General features: G+C 38.0%; 1 pseudogene; it reads left to right on the top strand.

The window, feature by feature from the left end:
* The first annotated feature begins 10680 nt into the window (after positions 1-10680).
* LOC111153174 lies at positions 10681-11171 on the top strand (annotated as a pseudogene).
* The last annotated feature ends 10799 nt before the right edge of the window (positions 11172-21970 follow it).

Genomic DNA, 21970 nt, shown 5'->3' on the forward strand with positions numbered 1-21970 from the left:
ATAGCATGGAGGACAAAGGGAGTTAGAGAGGAGAAGGGAGTTGAGGGAAATTGGAAGGGGAGGTGAACCATGAGAGACTATGGACTCTGAAAAACAACCCAAGGGTTTTGAAGGGGTGGGGGGGTGGGAGGTTGGGGGAACCAGGTGGTGGGTATTGGAGAGGGCATGGATTGCATGGAGCACTGGGTGTGATGCAAAAACAATGAATACGGTTACGCTGAAAATACATTAAAAAAATTAAAAAAAAAAAGAAAATTTATCTGCCAAAATTCTAATAAAATAAAAATGAATTATTATTTCAATTTAAAGGATAAAATCTATATACTATAATTTCATTCAATTTTTTATTTATCTTTTTCTCATAAAAGTTATTTAAGAGGCTTAAAGATACATAGAATACAGCAAGAGAACTAACAAGGAGACAGAAGTTTTTATTTCAAATTTTTATTTTGTATATATATTTCCCTCATCCTGATATACTCTTTGCCCTACTCATACCTTTAACTTCTATTCAACCCTTCAGGTTCTAGGTGAGGTTTAGTAACTTGCCTTGTACCAAGCACCACATACATGTCTAAACTAGAAACCAGCTCTCTTGATGGAAGCTCTACCCCCTCTTCAGTTAAAAAAAAAAAAAAAAAAGAAAGAAAAAGCTTAAAAACTTAAACTCCCAACATAATGAAAAACTAAAACTCTAATAAAAATACCCTTTCAGAATTTGTAAGGAGTATCCAGTAATTATAATTATCAATAGACTGGGGCCAAATTGAAAACAGAGAAATGTATCAATATCATCCTTATAGTGTGCCTGATTTTTTTCAATATTTTATTTCCTTATTTGCCAGAGAGAGAAAATAGAGAGGGAGCGGCAGCCAGAGAAAGAAGCAGGCTCCCTGCTCAGCAAGGAGCCTGATGCAGGACTCAATCCCAGGACCCTGGGATCATGACCTAACCCACTGAGCCCCCCAGGCATCCTGGAGTGCTCGATTTTTAGGTCCTATGTTTGGTCTGCTTCAAATAGAAAAGTAACAGCCAGGTCTCTTTCAGGATGACGCCACTGTTTAAGGCAGATTGACTCACCCTGGTTCGACCCTCATTTTCATCATGATAACACATTGAGTTACACATTATAAAGTCATACTCTTTCTAATGAACACAATTCTTTTTGGCAGAAACAAGAAGAAATCTTCAGGCAAAGCTTGCTCGGAGTTTTTTTGTTTGTTTGTTTGTTTCAAGATTTTATTTATTTATTTGAGAGACAGAGATCACTAGCAGGCAGAGAGACAGGCAGAGAGAGAGGAAGGGAAGCAGGGTCCTGGTCAAGCAGAGAGCCCGATGCGGATTCGATTCCAGGATCCTGGGATCATGACCTGAACCGAAGGCAGAGGCTTTAACCCACTGAGCCACCCAGGCGCCCCGAGTTTTAATTCTGAAGACACTCCTTTAGTTAAAAGTAATGGAGAACCAAGCAGTCGGAGAAGCAGCCTGATTCCTTCCTCTCCTGAAATAAAGGCAACACTGTATTGCATAAGACAAAAGCCTCCTGGACTTTGGGGTTTACTGCAGTATTTTAGCCACCATTGTAGCTATAAGTCTCAGAAAAAGACTCAGTTGTCACCCAATGTTGTTCAAAAAAGCTACTAGAACTAACAAGCGATCCTACTGTGGGTGCCAAAATCAAGACCAATATATTAATCAACTTGATTCCTATATACTGGCAGCAAAAATCTTAAATTTAAAAAGGCAATTTATAGCAACATCAAAACTATGATATGCTTTGCAATAAGTTAACACAGTATTTTCAAGACCTGCACAATGAAAACAGCAAATCATTGCGAAGAATTAAAAACCTAAAAAAAGAAAAAAAATGATAGTTACCTTTTACACATTGAAAAACAGTATTTTAAAGATTTTTGCTCTTTAAATTTCTCTATAGTTTCAATGTAATCCCAATCATATGTCTACCCAAATATTCCATGCAGAGTCACAAGCTGATTCTACAATTTACATGGAAATCCAAAGGACTGAGATTAGTTAGTAAAATGTTCAAAATAAAGAGCAAACATGAAGTACTTACCCTGATTTCAAGACTTTAAAAAGTTATGATAATTAGAATAATGTGGTATGGATAGGGACAGACATTTACATCAAAGGAGTAGAACAGGGTCCAGAAATATATATATACACAGCTATGTGGTCAACAAATTTTTGACAGAATCAAGGTAATTTAATACAGAAACATTCTTTTCAATAAATAGTTTTGGAATATCTGAATGTTTGGTTTAGGGTGGCCTGCAGTTTTTCTCACAGTTCAGATGGGGTTATGCATATGGGCACCAACGCCACGGAAGTGGAGTTGTGCCCTCCTCAGTGCATCCTATTAGGGAGTACACAGTGTCAACACATCTGACCACCTTAATCAATCGGTGTGACTAGGGTCTGCCTGAGTCTCTTCATGAAAAGTTGTATAGGTTTGCCTTTAATAAATACCTTTTGGTGGGGCGCCTGGGTGGCTCAGTTGGTTAAGCAACTGCCTTCGGCTCAGGTCATGATCCCGGAGTCTTGGGATCGAGTCCCACATCGGGCTCCCAGCTACATGAGGAGTCTGCTTCTCCCTCTGACCTCCCCTCTCATGCTCTCTCTCTGTCTCTCGAATAAATAAATTAAAAAAAAAAAAAAGCCATTGTGTAATAAATACCTTTTGGGGATATATTTCAAGGCTATGCAAATATCTCATTTCTCATCACACTTCTCCCAATTAATTTTAAAACCCATCCATCAATCTTGCCTATAGCATGTATTACTGAAGTGTTCTCCTTGGTGATTTTCTTATTAACCTCATTACTTCTACATTTAATAATTAAATTTTACTTTAGGGAAGAGAGACTCTTTCTTCCCCATTTTAAAATTTATGTCAGCATAATTAAATGATATTTATCTTACTTTATAAGTTACAATCTAATATTATAATTATTTATTTTTTTCTCATATTATTCCAGCTTTGGTAATTAGAAACTCTTTCAGGTTGGCTCCTGTGTCCTTTCAAAATGTCTCCACCATTTCTGAGTACTTTTTTACTTGCTGACCCCATAAGATGTCCGAGGCTTATCTTGGACTTTCCCTGCCCCAGAACTGAAATTAAGCATCTCTTCAAAGAATCATAGCACTTAACTGGATAATGACATTTACAAATACAACCTGGGTCTTAGATTTATTATTGCCCTTCAGGTGTCACTGCATTTAGTCTCAACAGGTAAAGCTAAATATCTATGTATCCTAACACACATTTATACATCTATTTCATCCCTTTAACTAATATTTATATATTAAAAATCAGACAAACTTGCATTCCAGGCATTCATACCAGTACCCCCAATACCAATCTAACTCCACAGGGTTTATTCTAATTTTCCATCTTTCTACTTGTTCCCTGGCAGTGAGAAAACTGGCTCTCATTATCCACAATACATTTTCTTAATAATTTCTAATTTTCCTAGTATATGCATAAATTGGTTTCAGATATGCTCATATCTCTGTGAAAATCAAATTTACTAACTATAATTCATACTGTTTTTGGTTCATTTTTCTTTGACTTTACAATATACAGTTAAAATATTTTCCAACATTAGTTAAGTTAGTTCCTTCCTCCCCCAACCCATGGGTATAATTATGTTACTCATTTATAAGACAGATTTATGTGTTACTGACTTCATTCCATTTGGGCTTCCTCCATAAACTTGTTGATTTTCATTATTTATTTTGGGATATATAACACAATGCCATGATTGTAACAACCATAGGCATAAAAAAGAAATGCTAAGAAGTGTTTTCCACTTCTCATGCCTGTTATCTCATTCTTATTTCTCCACTATTTCCATCTTATTCCACCCACTCTCTGTAGGCTTAATGAATCTTTTAAGCTTCTGGTATTTTTTTTTTCTCATATTCTTCTGTATAGTATCTCTCAGTACTGATTTGTACTTTTCAGTATACATATCTTGTCTGTGTGGTGTGTGTGTGTGTGTGTGTGTGTGTGTGTGTTTAAGATTTTATTTATTCATTTGACAGAGCGATCAAGAGAACACAGTAGGGGGAGCAGCAGAGAGAGAGGAAAAAGCAGGTTCCCTGCTGGGCAGGAAGCCCCATGCTGGGCTCCATCCCATCAGTCCTAGGGTCCTGGAATCATGACCTGAACTAAAGGCAGATGCTTAACCAACTGAGCCACCCAGGCACCCCCAGATCTTGTGTTTCCATTATGTCAAATTTTATTTCTAAATATTTTATACCATGTAAATAAAACATTTAAAAATGTGTCCTTGGATTTTTTTTTTGTTTATAATAAATACAATTGATATCTTATATATCAACCTATTATCTTTTATAAATATATATGACCTTGCTAAAGTCACCCAAAATTCTAATAGCTATTTTATAGATGTCTTAGGAGTGACGACTTTCATAATTATATCACCTGTAGGTAAAGTTGTTTTTTTTTCCTCATTTCCAATCTGTCTTTTCCTTTTTTGTCTTATTGTACTACCTCAGATTTCTAAATAAATCACTGCATAGAATCATTCAGGTATATACCTTTGTTTTATAAAATCTCTAGATTGTGTTTTTTTTTTTTTAAATATTATTGGTTTTAGTAAACAATTATCTTGCCTGGATTTCAAATGTGAAATTTTGTTACCCATAACGTATAACTACAGATATCACTATTCTGTTTTTTGTTTATTTGTTTAAGTCTCGTACTCCCAGGTATCTCCCCTGTGTCTATATAGCTTAGCAGACAGTATTTTGGACAGTATTTATGCTAAAACATTTATGTCAATAAAGCTTCCCCCATCTGCCCTCTGAGTTGATTGTGGTTGAGGGTCACATTCAATAGTTCAACACGTTTGCAAATTTCCTCAGGCTTCCAATTTTCTCTATATTATCTGGTGTCTCCAGCATATATCCAGTTATTAGTCAGCCAGAAATGCATAGAGAAATTATTAACTCACTTTCTATAGCCCTCTCACTTCCAAAATAATGTTTTAGCTGCCCCATCAGACACAGTGAAATGAGTCTATCCCCTCCACTTAGAAAGAGGTCAGGTTTCTATAACCTGAGCTGGAAATAAGGGTGAGGTAGCAAGATGGGAAAGTATCAAGACAAGAAAGCCACAAACTTCTCACTGGCAGTTTTCAGGTGTAAGTGCTTTTCAACTTCTTATCATGTTTGGTTGATTTCTAATGCACTGATTTTTAAAAAATAATTTTGTAGAGTTTTATGCTTGTTTTGAGGGATTTGCCCATTTCCACTATTTTAAATTGAGTAATTTTTGATCATTAATAGATATCATTAAGAGAATAAAAGAAGATATGTGCAACATATCCCAGACAAGGACTTATTCAAATGTAGTTCTGCCTAGTATGGTGGGACCACAAGAAAGAGAACAGTTGTGATTTTACAGCCCCATTGAGGGTCTCTCTGAAGGATAATGGAGAAGAGAAATTCTTTCTGTGTGCAGAAATTTGACAAATCTACAGGTATTAAGGTTAAGTATGCCTTTAAGACAAAATGGTTAGAAGTACAGATTTATACTGATTCATTAAACAATAACTATATTTAGTCAGGGTTCTTTAAAAAAACAGAACCAATAGGACAGATGTGTGTGTGCATGTGTGTGTGTATACACATATATATGGAGAGAGAGAAAAAAAGATTTATTTTAAGGAATTGGTTCACTTGATTACGGAGGTTGACAATTCAGGGAGAGTGGATAGGCTGGCGACCCAGGAAGTCAATTTTGCAGAATTCCTCCTCTTTTGGGGGAAGGGCAGTCTTTGTTCTATTAAGGCCTTCAACTCATTGGATGAAGCCCACCTACATTACAAAAGGAATCTACTTTCCTCAAAATCCTATTTAATCTGTTTAAATGTTAATCTTACTCCCAAAAACTCCCTTTCAGAAACATTTACAATAATGTTTTTCCAAATATCTGGGCATTATGGCCTAGCCAAACTGGCACATAAAAGTAACCATCAGAGTAAGAGACCTGTAAGTGACATATTTGGAAATTTGGTAACAAGTAGAGCTGAGAAAGAGATATTTTCATAGATTTTTAAAATATGAGTACCAAGGTATTTATAGCCGTATGAAACCTCTCAAACTGGCATCCTGAAGAGGTAGCTCTTGCTAATCATGTAGACAACATGAGCCCCCAAGATGGCAGTGTAGGCAAACAGCAGTCAACACTGGCAAATTTATTAAATTGAAGTTCTTCATAACAAAAGGAGAAGCTTATCCTCAGTGGAATAAACAATTTCTATAGTTTTAGGGGGGTTCCAGATAGCTCTTGAGAACAACCCGCTTTAATGCTTCTGGCTGGTATCATTGGTGGCTGGCCCATGAGCACTTGCAAAAGTTGTATAAAACTCTCCTTTCCTGTACTAAAGTTCTTATACGTATAATAAATACCTCTGCCTGTGATTTTTTTTTCTCCCATGTGTCTTTTTCCTATACTTTTCTTAAACTTACTGCATTGGCGGCATCTCTGCCAAATAAGGAGATGTGAAAGTAGGATGACATATCTAGTCCTCTCCATAAACCCATCAGTATCTACGGCACTCTAAAGATTTTTGGCCAAAATCTTGAATGCTTTCTAAATATACTCTCTAATAATTTTCTTGAAAATTTTAGGCTTTTCTCTTGGTTAGAGAGGATTTAGGGGAAAAAATTGTTTTTAAAGCTTTAGTGGGACTATCTTTATTGTACCACTTCTTTTGCAATCTTTGTTCTCATCAGACACAAATATTTATTTCTAAATAGCTAGATAGTGGTTTTCAACTAGAGGTAATTGTGTCTTCCAGAGGAACAGTTAGCCATATCTACAGATAGTGTAAGGGAAAGAGGACTGTGCTAGTGGCTTATAGTGATAAGAGTGGTAATAGTGTTAAGATAAGAGTGACTGTGCTAGTAGCTTATAGTGGGTGGAGGATAGAGATGCTGCTAAGCAGCATAGTATAAAAGGACAGCCCCCACAACAAAGATTTATACCTTCCAAAATGTCAACATACGTTGAGATATCATGACCTAGAATCTTCCAAGGGTGATACAATTCTTCTTCACTTAGGGATAATTAAACCAAGTCTATGTGAAGTTAACTCATGACCTACAGTTACACAACTACTAAGTAAAATCATCAGAATTTTGTTCTTTTCACTACATGGATTATTTCTAAACCTACTATTAAGGATGGTTGTTTTTACCAGCTGCTAAGTGAGAAAATTTTAGAAATGCCAGACTTCATATAATATAATAATACCCACACTGTATTTCAAGTGCAAAGGATAAGAGACAACTTGTGCAGCAACCTTTGAAAAGTACACGTAGTCTTGCCCATAGAAAATGCTTTCTTACCAGTGATATAGATTAATTTTCATTTTCAGACCCTTTTTTCTGAACGAAATTACCTGGTATTCAGTGCGGAAATGTTCTGCATAGGTAAATAAATGTATTTTACAACACAATTTTATCTTTGGAAACTAAATGTTTATAACACCTATGTGTCCTACAAATTAATGATAGTCACTTTATGATAATCAGTCTAAATAGTAACAGATCTATACGTTTTCTAGCCACTTCATCTATTTTCCTGTAATGCATTGAATTGTGTCTCCCTAAACTTCATATGAAGAAGTTCTTAACCCCTAGTACCTCAGAATGTGACTGTATTTGGAGATAGGCCATTAAAAAATAATTAAATTATAATGAGGTCATGAGTGTGAGCCCTAATCCAATATGCCTGGTGTCATTGGAAGAGGAGATTAGGACACAGAGACACAGAGGAAAGGCCCTGGAAGACACAGAGAGAAGACAGCCATTTATAAAAAGGGGAAAGGAAGAAGAAACCAATCCTGCTGATGCCTTGGTCTAGGAGTTCTAGCCTCCAGAACTGTGAAAAATATATTTCTGTTGCTTCAATCACCTGTTCTGTGATGTTTATTACAGCAAAACTAATCCACTCCCCAACAACATATAACAGATCCATGTATACAATGCAGATCCAATACATGAGTATTGACATATTCCAAAATACTCCTACATACTTTTCTTCAATGTCATAATCATTGCCTCCCCATCACAAAACCCCAACATGTGGCTTGTTGCCAGCTAACATCTGTAAGAAGTGAGTGGAAAATGGCCAAGTCAGTAACCACCATTTGGCTTGATACAGCAGATTTTTCAGAAATATTTCTGTGCTAGTTGATCCATAGGTCAAAGACAAATAGATGTTTAAATGGAGGTGGAGAGAATAATTTTTCCTAAGAATTAGCAATAATCAGTATAAAAACTCAAAGAAAAATGACTCTGTGGACCAAGACAGGCTCTAGAATTAATACTCCATCCTCCAATGGCAAATGATTGCTAATATTTGTCGTTCTACCAAAAATATCTTTTCTTCATTAGTATTTCTGTCTTTTAAGACTTATTAAAAGAGTGTAATGGACTTTTGACCTATTACAGACAAATTATCTTCTGGGAGATTAGAAAGAAAGGGTATCTTCTTGGTTTACAAAAGTGTTTTGAAATGTTAATTCCAATTTTTTTCTAAAATTGAATGTATAAGGCATCATTTTATGCATAATGCATTTACTATATCTAGTATTTTTTAAAAAACAAGTGAAAAAGTTTAGACAAAATAACATCTAGTCACATGAAGTGTTTAATGTTTTTTTGTTTGCTTTTCTTTAGAGAGAGAGAAAGCACCCAAGCTGAGGGCAGAGGGAGAGGGAGAGAGAGTATTTTCAGCAGGCTCCATGCTCAGTGTGAAGCCCAATGCAGGGCTTGATCTCACAACCCTGAGATCATAAGCTGAGCTGAAACCAAGATTCACTCACTTGGGGGCCTGGGTGGCTCAGTTGGATAAGTGTAGTGTTTGACTTGGCTAAGTTCATGATCTCAGGGTCCTCAGATGGAGCCCCAAAATAGGCTCCCTGTTAAGTGGGGAATCTGTTTATCCCTCTCTCTATGTCCCTCTCCCTGTTCAAGCACTCTCTCTCTCTCAAATAAATAAAATCTTAAAAAAAAAAAAAAAGTCTCACACTTAACCAACTGCACCACCCAGGCATCCCTAAGATGTTATTTTAACTCAGAATATACCAACAGATAACTCTAGAATGACAATTAAATATTAGGTGAATTAATTTTCTTGATATATTTTAGGTTAGAGTATTTACTTTCTATACAAATAAAATAGCTTCCTCAGTTTGAGTAATATACCAGCTCATGATTGTAAAATGAGGCAAACTGTCGCTAAACCAAAATTAGAAAGCTGACAATGTACTTTAGAATAATATGACAAATGATTACTTAATCTGGGATCCACTAAAACCTGGAATAAGAAAAACACTAATACTAGACAAAAATCATAGTATATCCAAAAACTGGTTAGTTTTATTCAAAGGCTTATTTATGTCCAAATGTCTTTATGCAACCCCCCAAAATTGCCTGTTTTCCAGAAAGTGTTGTTACTTTAACAAGCTTACTTTAAACTCTCATTCAATATATATTCAGCATCTGCCAATAATTTCTCCTCCCTATAGAAGGTTATTCCATGGGACTTGGGTGTTATTAACATTCAACACTCTCCAGCATTCTTTCCAGTTATTTCCTTTTCTTAAGATAACAATATTTAGGCCTCTCCAGTGCAAACACTTGACCTGGTCCAAGTTAGTTTTAAAACTTATCCCTTCCACATAAGAACCATACCCACCTCAATTTTCACAATTTCAGTCATCATTTTCCAGTTGTATTTTCTGCTTTTGTAACTTCTCTATCACCTCTCAAATTTCTTCTCATTTTCTCAACTAATGCCACAAGACGCGTAAGGCTAAGTTTTCTCTCACAGGCCAAACACAATCTAACACTAAACTTGACACATTTAAAATAATTTTGAACTCCAATTTTTCATGGTATTAAGAGAGTAAAAGTGGCATAAATTCTCCATTACAATATTAATTGAAAATTATAAAAATACAACCATGCCAACTGCCAGAATTATAGCATATATAGTATAAATATTTCAGAATTTCACTAACAATATGACTACATGATACTTGGTACCTAAAAATCATTTAAGGCTTATTACAAATAAAAGAATAAGGCTACCAGTTTCAGCTTATACAGTACTAAGTAAGAATGAGCACAGTTTCCACCTTTAAAAGAAGGAAAAAGCTAGAGAACCACAAATTAATAATTTTAATTTAATCAACCAGGGAACTGAGGTCACAGGGAAAATAATAAGGACTCCAAAATGTACAGCTTGTTTGCATAACAGTATGAGCCCTTTCTCAGAGCCACTCTAGAAACCTAAGCTGGAGGCATTCCTTGCCCAAAACTCCATGATTGGCAAGTACAATAATGTGGTCTTCTACAAGTACATCAACAGCAACATGAGCACCCTCCACCAAGGGCCACAGGCCAACATGTCACTACTACTTGACCTTACTCCATGCCATCTATCACCAAGAACTGTCACTCAGACTGTCACCAAGAACATCTGCCAGACCCACATGATCTAGAAAGGCTGGAACTGCCTCAGCATGGAGCTAACCCTTCCTGAGGGACTGCCAGTGATTCAAGCACATCTCTTTCCTATTTCAGGAGGAAGGAATCTATCACATTAACCCCTACATGGTCAAGGAGGTGGCTCAGAACCTCATGGTACCAATGTTTGCCACTAGGATCTTTGGCCCCATCTGTAAGCAGGATAACATCACTCTTACCTTCAAGGAACTTTTTGGCACTGAGGGCCACAGGGGGCTATTCTGATGCATTTGTTATCATGCGATGCAAAACGACCTCCTATAGATGCTGTGTCTGGTAGTCGTGTAGAAGCCTGCCTCCATCAACTCAGAGGACATCCACAATAAGAAAGTCAAGGTATCAAAATGTATCTCAGAAGTACCGGAGAACAATGAGCTCCTCGACCAATATGTGTGGAATCCCAAGGGAGAGGATGAGGCCACCAAAGCGTACCTGAATGACCCCACAGTGTCCCGTGGGTCCACCATTGCCACCTTCACAGTGCAGAGAACAAAAAGGTAGAATGAGTGCCCTTCTTCCCGCTGTGTGGCAGAGTCCCGAAAGATCGCAAGGCTGAGGTGCGGCTGTTCCCAAGGTAGCCACAAGCTTCTAGCAGCAATGCAAGCCCAAGTTGCTGGTGATATGTGTGCAGCCCAATGAAGCCACTCATACCAAAACAATGGCCAAAAAGTCCAGCATGGTCTTCAATCCCGAGGTGTAGGCACTGGACCTGGCTTATGGTAGTCAGTACAGGCATGGGAAGCTCCCAAATGCATGCGAGCCCTCATCCTGGATGACTTCTGTGGGATGCAGATGCACTTATGTTCAGTGACTTGCTCTCGGAGGCCTGCGCCACTGCTGCACAGGATCGCGCAGGAGGCCCCAGCCCATCACCTACTTTACGGCAGCCGACGCCCTGCAAACACAGGCGGATGAGCGCAGAGCCGTGGGCTTCCAGTACCCAGACACCTCCAGTAAGTTAACTCTCACAGGTTCCCCTGCACCCCTCCTTGGCCCTGTCTTGTGCCCTTCCCACCTTCTTACTTCCCAACTCCACTTTGAGAGGACTTCCGGACCCTAGCCCTCAGCCTCAGGTTGCAGGCCGCTAACAAACTCTGCCCGCCCTTTGCAGCTGCTGTCTGAGTCCAGTTACGTTCCTCAACCGCTGAACACTAAGACTTGCACCATGACTGTCCCCTGCCACTCAGGCCCTGCCTGAGTCGTTTTTTGTCCACAGCACTGAGCCCCAATGGAAGGAAAGAGGAGCAGCTCTTCCAACCATCCCAGGCTTCTCATCCTAGAACAGGATGATCAGGTGACAGGGAGGGAATGAGTAGGCCTCAGTGGGGCAGTGGCCTGCTCACATTCCTACTGGCTGTGGGTAGGCTCCACAAAAGTTGCAGGAAGAGGTGAGAGCATCCACGAGGAGGTGCTTATCAAAGGCTGTGAGAGGGCGCGGCAGCCACTGGGGCCGAGGTCACATTCCGTATTCCTGGGCACTAGCTGGAAGAGATCTTCGTGCCACCCAGCAATCCCTCTGTCTTGGGCCACCTGGATGTCTCTCTGTATCAGTAGCTGCCTCCCACCACTAGAGCTCTCCACTCTGTGGCCACCCCCACCCTGCTCCATACATTAGTGGCCCCCTTGCCACTGGAAAAGCAGAAGCAGTAGCTGGGATGACCCACCACAATCTATTGCCATTAAATTTATAAACAGAAAAAAAGCAAAACCATTTATTTTTTCTTAAAAGAAACAGTTTCAAACAAGACTTGTGTGACCACAGATGTAACTTTTAGGCGGGAGGCTGTGTAGGTTTGCAATCAGAGCTTCCCAAGTGTAATCTGAAACTGGCCTTTATACCCAGAGGGCAGGGAGAGTCCTAGGAAACAGGCCATTCCTGCTTAGTCAAGGGCTGTTTTGTTTTGTTTTGTTTAATTCTATTTTATTTTTTCAGTGTTCCAAGATTCATTGTTCGTGCGCCACACCCAGAAGGCAGTTTTAATAAACAAAAGGAAGTTACATTGAAGGCTTGCCTTGAGTGAAGCAAGTTGATCCTTGCACCCTCGCACCTGTCCACCACATCTTAAAAGTTTATGCAGAGGCATTAACTAGAGTCATCATGTAGATCATGCAGCTGTTCTCCACACCACATGACTATCTGAAGGCTATGTCCTTGGAGCAGCCTCTGGGAGTGGGAAAGAATGTGAGTTCTGCTTGCCTTTCCCACTCCCAGAGTCACATTCCAAGGACAGGAGAGGAAGTGAGGAGCCTTGGAATTACTGGACCAGCTCATGGGTAACTGGGAGTCACATTTTTTCAATGACCTTCCCCAACAATCTGAAGGAAAAAAACAGGATCTGAGCATTTGTTTGCCTGGGGCATATACCAGATACCGTTTCAACGGTAAGAAAGAAGTTTTGGACAGAAGATTTTAAACAAATTGCTGAAAATTAATGTGGAGTAGCATAAGGGTGTAAAACTCCTAAAGGCATGCAAATACGGGGGAGTAATCACACTGTTGCTTTTTCTCCAGGACCCCACCACTCACTCATGGGGAAGGTAGAAGGACTACTGAGAAATCTCCCTGTGGTGCTGGGCTGGGAGAAGGGGACAGAAGGCCCTGCAGAAACTATACATAGAACACTTCTATAGAAAACCTTAATCCAGGGTGCCTGGGTGGCTCAGTGGGTTAAAACCTCTGCTTTCGGCTCAGGTCATGATCCCAGGGTCCTGGGATCGAGCCCCGCATTGGGCTCTCTGCTCAGCAGGGAGCCTGTTTTCCTTCCTCTCTCTCTGCCTGCCTCTCTGCCTACTTGTGATCTCTGTCTGTCAAATAAATTAAAAAAAAAAATTAAAAAAAAATAAAAAAAATAAAAAGAAAACCTTAATCCATAGGGAGTAAGACAAACAAAACACAATACACAAAAAATGTAGACATAGAGCACTAGTGCAGTTGCAGTTAGGAGAGACAAATAAGGGGCGAGGTAGGGAATCTCTGTTCCTGGGGAAGAGCAGGGATATTAGGTCTGGACTTGCATTAATTTGGAGTAAAATCAAGGATACCTGAGGGGAGGGATGCTCCTAGACATTTACCCATTTTCACAGTACCTACCCATGACTTAGGTTTTACACGTGAGAGGGTTTTAGAAATCATGCTTATATATCCTCACAGCCACACTAGTAAGAATCAAGTAAAAATAAGATATCAACAGCTGAAGTTGCTATAAGAGATAGCTCCTTTGACAGAGAAACACAAAGGGAAGACCTAAAGTCTAGAGGAGAGACCCAAAATGATGCAGAGGGCATTTAGTGAGATGAATCCTCTGATTTATTATTCCACATCATGAACACAACATATCACTAGAGAAATGTAAGGTATCACTGTGGGGCACTAAGGATGAGCACAGAAACAGATACTTAAAACTCATGCAGTTCCTAACTAGATTAACGCAAATCCCCACATTAAGACATAGCTGAAAAAAGGATGAGTTCATCTCTAAGTAGAAAAGTATTTATCTCAGTATTTACCACTTTGCAAAACATGTTGGATTTCAATAAGAACATTACAAGGCATATGAAAGGCAAAAAACAGTGCAAGCAAGAATCTTATGACACAGATGTTTAAACACTTAGGGAATTTTAAAAAACCATAATTAATGTGTTAAAGGCTCCGATTTCAAAGGTAAGCACATGCATGAGGAAATAGTTAATTTCATCAGACGGAAGGAAACCATATAAAAGAAGCATATGGAAATGCTAGAAATAAAAAACAGTGATGTGGAAATGAAGAATATTTCTGATGTGCATGTCAGAAGACGTGATGCAGGTGAGAAAACAAACAATACAATTGAAGATAAACCACTGCAAAGAAAAATAAGTCAGTAAAACTTATGATATGCAAAGAAAATGATACGCAAAGAAAAATAAGTCAGTAAAACAGAACGAACTAGCTAGAGTTCTCGGACAGTTATCAAACTAACACGGGTGTGATCAGAATCCCAGAGAGAGAAGTGAGAAAAGAGGGGGAAGAAGATATTTTTGAGGAAATAATGGTCAGATTTTACCAAAATTAAAACCACAAACTACTGATCTAAGAAGACTGAAGACGCAGAAATGAGGTGGGGGGGAAGCACCATCGTGGCTTATCATATTCACCCCAGAATTCTCTATCCAGTGAAAATATCCTTTAAAATTAAGGAGGGGGAAGAAACAACAGAAATTCGGTGTCAGCAGACTAGCTCTAAAATAAATTTTAAAAAGACTCTTCAGTCAGAAAAATATAATAAAGTTACATATTTGTAACATTTAAAGAACTCTTAAAATCTTAAAAAAAAAATAAAATCCCCAAACTTAGTGGTCAAAGATGGAACACAATCTTCAATGAAAAAATATAGTTGACAAGCCTATGGAAAAAAATGCCCAACATCAATCATTAAGGAGATGAAAGTTAAAAGCACAGAATACTACCATACATCTATTAGAATAGCTAAAATAATTATCAACAATGCAAATGGGGGGAAAAATCTTAAGAATACCAAATATCACAGAGAATGCAGGGCAACAGGAACTCTCATTCACTGCTGCTTAGAATGTAAAATGTTATGGTCACTTTGAAAAAGAGTTGAGCAGTTTTTTAAAAAAAGTTGAAAAGTCATTTACCATTTGAACCAATTATATCACTTCTAGATATTTACCCAAGAAAATTGAATACTTATGTTCAAACAAAAGCCTGTATATTGAAGTTTATAGAAGATTTATTCAAATTCGCCAGAAACTGGAAACAACTCATTTGCCCTTCAGCAGGGGAATAGTCTTTGTCTATTCATACGATATAATACTGTGCAGGAATAGAAAGAAATGAACTATTGTTTCATGCATCAACATGGATGAATTTTAAAAGCATTTTCAAGGATCCAAAAGCCTGCACATTGTATGATTCCATCTATACATGATAATGGAAAACAAAACCATTGGGACAAATACCTATCAGGGGTTGTGGAAGGAGAAATATGTGACTAAAAAGGGGTTGCCCAATGGGATATTTAGGGCAGTGGAACTACTCAATGGTACAAATAGCATATGTACTTCCTAAAATCCATAGGATTGTGCATCTCAAAGAGGGAACTTTAAAAATCAAACAGCAATAATAATAGTAAAGACATCAATCAGGATATTGGGAAAATCCAAGATGAAATGCGGCCCCCTACAAACTAATTATAATTAATTGTTATATACCTTACTTAAGACATGAAGAAAAAAGCAGAACTAGGTAACATTGGAAAACAGGTTTTGATTAGATTATTGTATGATACTGTAATGATGGATACATATCATTATGTACTTGTCCAGATCCATAGAATGTACAACACCAAGGGTGAACCCTAAGGCAAACTATGGACTTTGAGAATGTAGGTTCACCAGTACTAATAAATGTATCATTCTGGTGGTGGATGTTGATACTGAGGGAAATTATGCATTAGTATAGTATAGTATAGTATAGTATATAGTATATATAGTATATGGTATATAGTATAGTATATAGTATAGTATAGAAATTAGTGGGGCAAGGAGTATAGAAATCGCTATAGCTTCTCAATTTTGCTGTGAACCTAAAATTGCTCTAAAAACACAAAGTCTTTAAAAATATAGCAAAGATAAATGTAAAAGCTTAATGAATGCTTTAAACATTTCTAAGTAATATACAGATTGCCTTTAAAATTTTTAAATAGCTACTTTACAAGGTTTTCTTATAAACAAGTGATTATATTTGTGTTTCCTGAGAAAAATTACAGGAGATTCATTAGTAATAGGGCTGTTCTTATATGTGATCCTTTGATTCTCATCTTTAATACTATGAGGGCCTGATGTTTTTTACATTTTTTTTTTATTTTTTTATTTTTTATAAACATATAATATATTTTTATCCCCAGGGGTACAGGTCTGTGAATTGCCAGGTTTACACACTTCACAGCACTCACCATAGCACATACCCTCCCCAATGTCCATAACCCCACCCCCCCCTTCCAAGCCCCCTCCCCCCATCAACCCTCAGTTTGTGAGATTAAGAGTCACTTATGGTTTGTCTCCCTCCCAATCCCATCTTGTTTCATTTACTCTTCTCCTACCCCCTTAACCCCCCATGTTGCATCTCCTCTCCCACATATCAGGGAGATCATATGATAGTTGTCTTTCTTCGATTGACTTATCTCGCTAAGCATGATACCCTCTAGTTCCATCCACATTGTCACAAATGGCAAGATTTCATTTCTTTTGATGGCTGCATAGTATTCCATTGTGTATATATACCACATCTTCTTTATCCATTCATCTGTTGATGGACATCTAGGTTCTTTCCATAGTTTGGCTATTGTAGACATTGCTGCTATAAACATTCGGGTGCACGTGCCCCTTCAGATCATTACGTTTGTATCTTTAGGATAAATACCCAGCAGTGCAATTGCTGGGTCATAGGGTAGTTCTATTTTCAATATTTTGAGGAACCTCCATGCTGTTTTCCAGAGTGGTTGCACGAGCTTGCATTCCCACTAACAGTGTAGGAGGGTTCCCCTTTCTCCGCATCCTCGCCAGCATCTGTCATTTCCTGACTTGTTAATTTTAGCCATTCTGACTGGTGTGAGGTGATATCTCATTGTGGTTTTGATTTGGATTTCCCTGATGCCGAGTGATGGAGCACTTTTTCATGTGTCTGTTGGCCATCTGGATGTCTTCTTTGCAGAAATGTCTATTCATGTCTTCTGCCCATTTCTTGATTGGATTATTTGTTCTTTGGGTGTTGAGTTTGCTAAGTTCTTTTTAGATTTTGGACACTAGCCCTTTATCTGATATGTCATTTGCAAATATCTTCTCCCATTCTGTCAGTTGTCTTTTGGTTTTATTAACTGTTTCCTTTGCTGTGCAAAAGCTTTTGATCTTGATAAAATCCCAATAGTTCATTTTTGCCCTTGCTTCCCTTGCCTTTGGCGATGTTCCTAGGAAGATGTTGCTGCGGCTGAGGTCGAAGAGGTTGCTGCCTGTGTTCTCCTCAAGGATTTTGATGGATTCCTTTCTCACATTGAGATCCTTCATCCATTTTGAGTCTATTTTCGTGTGTGGTGTAAGGAAATGATCCAATTTCATTTTTCTGCATGTGGCTGTCCAATTTTCCCAACACCATTTATTGAAGAGGCTGTCATTTTTCCATTGGACATTCTTTCCTGCTTTGTCGAAGATTAGTTGACCATAGAGTTGAGGGTCTATTTCTGGGCTCTCTATTCTGTTTCATTGATCTATGTGTCTGTTTTTGTGCCAGTACCATGCTGTCTTGATGATGACAGCTTTGTAATAGAGCTTGAAGTCCAGGATTGTGATGCCACCAACTTTGGCTTTCTTTTTCAATATTCCTTTGGCTATTCGAGGTCTTTTTTGGTTCCATATAAATTTTAAGATTATTTGTTCCATTTCTTTGAAAAAAATGGATGGCACTTTGATAGGAATTGCATTAAATGTGTAGATTGCTTTAGGTAGCATAGACATTTTCACAATATTTATTCTTCCAATCCAGGAGCATGGAACATTTTTCCATTTCTTTGTATCTTCCTCAATTTCTTTCATGAGTACTTTATAGTTTTCTGTGTATAGATTCTTAGTCTCTTTGGTTAGGTTTATTCCTAGGTATCTTATAGTTTTGGGTGCAATTGTAAATGGGATTGACTCCTTACTTTCTCTTTCTTCTGTCTTGTTGTTGGTGTAGAGAAATGCAACTAATTTCTGTGCATTGATTTTATATCTTGACACTTTACTGAATTCCTGTACAAGTTCTAGCAGTTTTGGAGTGGAGTCTTTTGGGTGTTCCACATGTAGTATCATATCATCTGTGAAGAGTGATAGCTTGACTTCTTCTTTGCCAATTTGGATGCCTTTAATTTCCTTTTGTTGTCTGATTGCTGAGGCTAGGACTTCTAGTACTATGTTGAATAGCAGTGGTGATAACGGACATCCCTGCCGAGTTCCCGACCTTAGCGGAAAAGCTTTCAGTTTTTCTCCATTGAAAATGATATTTGCGGTGGGTTTGTCATAGATGGCTTTGATAATATTGAGGTATGTGCCCTCTATCCCTACACTTTGAAGAGTTTTGATCAGGAAGGGATGCTGTACTTTGTCAAATGCTTTCTCAGCATCTATGGAGAGTATCATATGGTTCTTGTTCTTTCTTTTATTAATGTGTTGTATCACATTGATTGATTTGCGGATGTTGAACCAACCTTGCAGCCCTGGAATAAATCCCACTTGGTCGTGGTGAATAATCCTTTTAATGTACTGTTGAATCCTATTGGATAGTATTTTGGCGAGAATTTTTGCATCTGTGTTCATCAAGGATATTGGTCTGCAGTTCTCTTTTTTGATGGGATCCTTGTTTGGTTTGGGGATCAAGGTGATGCTGGCCTCATAAAATGAGTTTGGAAGTTTTCCTTCCATTTCTATTTTTTGGAACAGTTTCAGGAGAATAGGAATTAGTTCTTCTTTAAATGTTTGGTAGAATTCCCCTGGGAAGCCGTCTGGCCCTGGGCTTTTGTTTGTTTGGAGATTTTTGATGACTGTTTCAATCTCCTTACTGGTTATGGGTCTGTTCAGGCTTTCTATTTCTTCCTGGTTCAGTTGGGGTAGTTTATATGTCTCTAGGAATGCATCCATTTCTTCCAGATTGTCAAATTTGTTGGCGAAGAGTTGCTCATAGTATGTTCTTATAATTGTCTGTATTTCTTTGGTGTTGGTTGTGATCTCTCCTCTTTCATTCATGATTTCATTTATTTGGGTCCTTTCTCTTTTCTTTTTGATAAGTCTGGCCAGGGTTTATCAATCTTATTAATTCTTTCAAAGAACCAGCTCCTAGTTTCGTTGATTTCTTCTATTGTTTTTTTGGTTTCTATTTCATTGATTTCTGCTCTGATCTTTATGATTTCTCTTCTCCTGCTGGGTTTAGGCTGTCTTTCTTGTTCTATCTCCAGCTCCTTTAGGTGTAGGGTTAGGCTGTGTACCTGAGACCTTTCTTGTTTCTTGAGAAAGGCTTGTACCGCTATATATTTTCCTCTCAGGACTGCCTTTGTTGTGTCCCACAGATTTTGAACCGTTGTGTTTTCATTATCATTTGTTTCCATGAATTTTTTCAACTCTTCTTTAATTTCCTGGTTGACCCATTCATTCTTTAGAAGGATGCTATTTAGTCTCCATGTATTTGGTTTCTTTCCAAATTTCCTCTTGTGATTGAGTTCTAGCTTCAGAGCATTGTGGTCTGAAAATATGCAGGGAATGATTCCAATCTTTTGATAACGGTTGAGACCTGATTCAGGACCAAGAATGTGATCTATTCTGGAGAATGTTCCATGTGCACTAGAGAAGAATGTGTATTCTGTTGCTTTGGGATGAAATGTTCTGAATATATCTGTGATGTCCATCTGGTCTAGTGTTTCATTCAATGCCTTTATTTCCTTGTTGATCTTTTGCTTGGATGATCTGTCCATTTCAGTGAGGGGAGTGTTAAAGTCCCCTACTATTATTGTACTATTGTCGATGTGTTTCTTTGATTTTGTTATTAATTGGTTTATATACTTGGCTGCTCCCATGTTAGGGGCATAGATATTTAAAATTGTTAGATCTTCTTGTTGGATAGTTCCTTTGAGTATGATATAGTGTCCTTCCTCATCTCTTATTATAGTCTTTGGCTTAAAATCTAATTGATCTGATAAAAGAATTGCCACTCCTGCTTTCTTCTGATGTCCATTAGCATGGTAAATTCTTTTCCACCCCCTCACTTTAAATCAGGAGGTGTCTTCGGGTTTAAGATGAGTTTCTTGTATGCAACATATAGATGGGTTTTGTTTTTTAATCCATTCTGATACCCTGTGTCTTTTGATTGGGGCATTTAGCCCATTAACATTCAGGGTAACTATTGAGAAATATGAATTTAGTGCCATTGTATTGCCTGTAAGGTGATTGTTATTGTATATTGTCTCTGTTTCTTTCTGATCTACTTCTTTTAGGGTCTCTCTTTGCTTAGAGGACCCCTTTCAATATTTCCTGTAGAGCTGGTTTGGTGTTTGCAAATTCTTTCAGTTTTTGTTTGTCCTGGAAGCTTTTAATCTCTCCTTCTATTTTCAATGATAGCCTAGCTGGATATAGTATTCTTGGCTGCATGTTTTTCTCGTTTAGTGCTCTGAATATATCATGCCAGCTCTTTCTGGCCTGCCAGGTCTCTGTGGATAAGTCTGCTGCCAATCTAATATTTTTACCATTGTACGTTACAGACTTCTTTTCCCGGGCTGCTTTCAGGATCTTCTCTTTGTCACTAAGACTTGTAAATTTTACTATTAGGTGACGGGGTGTGGACCTATTCTTATTGATTTTGAGGGGGGTTCTCTGAATCTCCTGGATTTTGATGCTTGTTCCCTTTGCCATATTGGGGAAATTCTCTCCAATAATTCTCTCCAATATACCTTCTGCTCCCCTCTCTGTTTCCTCTTCTTCTGGAATCCCAATTATTCTAATGTTGTTTTGTCTTATGGTGTCACCTATCTCTCGAATTCTCCCCTCGTGCTCCAGTAGCTGTTTGTCCCTCTTTGCTCAGCTTCTTTATTCTCTGTCACTTGGTCTTCTATATGGCTAATTCTTTCTTCTGCCTCATTTATCCTAGCAGTCAGAGCCTCCATTTTTGTTTGCACCTCATTAATAGCTTTTTTGATTTCAACTTGGTTAGATTTTAGTTCTTTTATTTCTCCAGAAAGGGCTTTTATATCTCCCAAGAGAGTTTCTCTAATATCTTCCATGCCTTTTTTGAGCCCAGCTAGAACCTTGAGTGTTGTCATTCTGAACTCTAGATCTGACATATTACCAATGTCTGTATTGATTAGGTCCCTAGCCTTCGGTACTGCCTCTTGTTCTTTTTTTCTGTGGTGAATTTTTCCGCCTTGTCATTTTGTCCAGATAAAAGTATATGAAGAAGCAAGTAAAATACTAAAAGGGTGGCAACAACCCCAAGAAAATATGCTTTAGCCAAATCAGAAGAGATCCTAAATCGTGAGGGGGGAGAAAGGGGATAAAAAGAGGTTCAGAAAGAAAAAAGAAAAAAAAAAGAAACAATTAAAAAAAGAAACCAATAAAGAAAAATATAAAAAGGAAAAATATATATATATATTAGATAAACTAGTTAAAAAACGCTAAAAAAGAAAAGGGTAAAAGTTAAAAAAATTTAGGAGAAGAAGAGAAAAAAAATTGAAAAAGAAAAATAATTAAATTAACTGCAAGGCTAAACAAGCATGGGGAGAAAGCCATGAGTTCCATACTTTGCTTTCTCCTCCTCTGGAATTCCGCTGCTCTCCTTGGTATTGAAACTGCACTCCTTGGT

This window comes from Enhydra lutris, unplaced genomic scaffold, assembly GCF_002288905.1.
Source record: "Enhydra lutris kenyoni isolate GAN:26980312 unplaced genomic scaffold, ASM228890v2 scaffoldscaffold3, whole genome shotgun sequence".
NCBI classification, from domain to species: domain Eukaryota; kingdom Metazoa; phylum Chordata; class Mammalia; order Carnivora; family Mustelidae; genus Enhydra; species Enhydra lutris.